Genomic DNA, 2,942 nt, shown 5'->3' with positions numbered 1-2,942 from the left:
AATCTGTTCTGCATATAGGTTGAAAAGGGAGAAAAGGTTGAAACTGTCAACAAGTTCATCTTACTTGGATCCACAATTAACACCCTTATACCAGCAGTCAGGAAATCAGGAGATTTATTGCACTGAGAAAGCCGCAGTTTAGGACCCCTCCAAATTACTGAAGAGTAATAATGTCAGTGTGAGGACTAAGGTGCATCTGATTCAGGCCATGGTCCTTCACCTTCTATCACTAGCCATGCATCTGAGAGATGGACAATAAATAGGGACAGAAGAAGAATTGATGTCGTTGAGGTGTGGTATTGGAGAAGAGCGAGTGCCGAACATTCCATGGAATTGCAAATTAACCAATATGTCTTGGAGAGCATGCAACCAGAGTGCTCTTTGGAGGCAAGGATGATACATACTTCAAGGTTGTTGCTAGGAAGAGCTATTTCTTTGAGAAGGACATGCTTCTTGGAAAGGTGGAGGGTCAGCAAAGAAAAGGAGGGCCTTTAACCAGGCAGACTGACATGGTGACTGCTGCAATGGGCTCTAGTGTGTCTGGAGGTGTGAGGTGGGCACAGGACAGGATGGGGTTCAGATCTGTTGTTCTCTAGAGTTGCTATGGGTCGTACTTGACTCGATGGCACCTAAACATCAAGTTCTCTATGATAGGAGACTATCTCATCTTTTTTCACTGAGTGCCTGGTAAATTCAAATTGCCAACCTTTTTGTTAGCAGCCCAATACTTAAACTATGCAAGCAAGGTTCAGAGAAGAGAAGAGAAATTAGGTGCATCCATACCTGACCACCAACTCCAAAATAATAAGGGCCTCTGAGTTGAGGTCTCTGAGGTTGTAGATAATATACTGGAGGGAAAAATCAAACTCAAAATCATTGAGTCAGGATTGGCTCATAACTCTAAATCTCATGGGAGGAGACTGCTCATCTTTCTCTTTCAGAGCCACTTGCGGGTTTGAACTGAGATGTGTTGCCTTTCGGTTATCAGTGCAACCTCCTATGGATTACGCCCTCAGAGCTACCTAGGAGAAATTAATATCATGTACAATTACTAATCTCTGTTCTAGGTGTGAGAGAGAAAATAATTACTGTAGACACTTCATATTTTGATCTCTGACTGAAGAATTAATAGGAATGAGCTATTAAATGTACATTTAAGTGAAGTCTTCTACTTCACAATTATTTGAGGGGAAAATAGTCAAGGCATCAGATTCCTTATCTGTAAAATGATGATAATAACTTCTTCCAACCATTTTTATAGAGACAAATAAACACAAAAAGTCAGGTACATATGCAAGTGTTTCATAAAATACAAGCTAGTCTAGAGAAGCTATTTATTTAAAGAGACTAGATGCACAGAAAAATAACACAAGAGTAAATAAATGTCAAATGAGTTTTTAGGCAGCAGTCATTTTAGGATTTCAGGGGATGTAGTTGCAGTTTTTTATGTCCAACTTATTGCTACGACGAGCAGAAGTAACATATGTAATAAAATGTAGAGATGGAGACATATTCTTAATATTGGAAATCTGTCTTTGCTTGACTTTGTTATTGGAAATATTAGGCCTTGGAGCTATTTCATTATTTTCTTTCTAGTTTAAGTTTGAGGTATCTGTGACTGTTGGCATTATTAGACTGAAAATACAAACTCCACAGAACATTATCCGTTTTTATCCATTTAATCTCTCCTAAAGATATTACAAATAATTTGCTAGCTTCTAAATGAAAAGAAATGTACTGATCTAATAATATAATATTATGTTTTATAAATATTAAAAGCAACAATTACTTTATTATATTACAAGTTGTAATTTTAGCAGTTATGTAAAGACAATAAATGTTTCTAGAAATATGTCAAATGAATCAATGGAAAGCATATTCCTTTTTTTTTCTATTTAGATTTAGGAAAACCACTATATTTGAAGAGTAATGTACTTAGAAAAAGGTTAGGATCTGAACTATATTTTTATTATGCCTTGATACAATTGCCAAATTTTACATCCATCCCACTATCAAGCTATATCTTGCATTAAGTTAGAATACTAACAAGATAATTTTAAACAGAATTAATGGTGGCACCTTTGAGTAAGCAGTACAACTCTCTAAGCACTACTTCACCAGTGCTCCCTTAATGCTAATAAACATAATGAATTTACTGTTTCTTAACATCACTTCTAGGAGTTTGTGTATCATTATCATTATAGGTATTGAAATACCCAATAAGGGATCCAACTTTTTTCTAGACAAACTCTAGGAAAATTTACCTCAAAATGCCTGTCTACTATTATATAAAGTGTTTTAACTTCAATGAAAATCAATATAAAGCACCCTTTATAAAAATGTCTTGCTTTAAAAACAAAACCAAAAAACCCCCTAAGGAGATACTTAGATTCACCATTAATGGGAATTTGGTGCAATATCTTTATCTTTCTGAAGAGTAATAAAGAGCTCGTATGGGAAGGCAACCAGACTCTGGTTCAAATTGGAGTTGTCTTGGTTCAAGAAAATGAAATACAGATTAATTCTTTTCACTAATCTTGATTGCTGAAGAACTTGTACAACATTGTTTTGTAGAGAAAAGGCACACAAGGCCAATTCGTGAGTGTGTGTTTTGGTAGATTTTATTAATGTTCCTGTTGTTCGTTTTGGTTGTTGTGTTTGGTTTTTTGTTGTTGTTGTTGTTTGTTTTTTTACCCTATCATAGTCTCCACTTCTTTTCATGTGATTCTGTAGAATACACCATTTAACCAGTCATGCACAACAGAATACAGGCAGATTAACAGAAAGGGCAACCTAGGTAGAACTATCAAGTATGGAAATACAAAGGAGGAGGAACAGTTGTAAGCAGACCCTAGTGATTGGAACATGGAATGTGAGAGACATGAATGAAGGAAAATTAGAAATTGTTAAGAAAGAAATGGAACGCATAAATATTGACATAT

The 2,942-nt window shown here is 35.5% G+C and overlaps 1 protein-coding gene across 1 annotated transcript in view; it reads right to left on the bottom strand.

The window, feature by feature from the left end:
* The window catches only part of PDGFD (platelet derived growth factor D), a 355,887-nt gene that overhangs the window by 174,357 nt on the left and 178,588 nt on the right, over window positions 1-2,942 (bottom strand). The window lies entirely within an intron of this gene.

This window comes from Elephantulus edwardii, unplaced genomic scaffold (genome assembly GCF_000299155.1).
Source record: "Elephantulus edwardii isolate Elephantulus edwardi_28Jun2011 unplaced genomic scaffold, EleEdw1.0 scaffold00056, whole genome shotgun sequence".
Taxonomy (NCBI): Eukaryota; Metazoa; Chordata; class Mammalia; order Macroscelidea; family Macroscelididae; genus Elephantulus; species Elephantulus edwardii.
The sequence above is the reverse complement of the archived record's forward strand: the minus strand, read 5'-3'. Positions and strand labels throughout refer to the sequence as shown.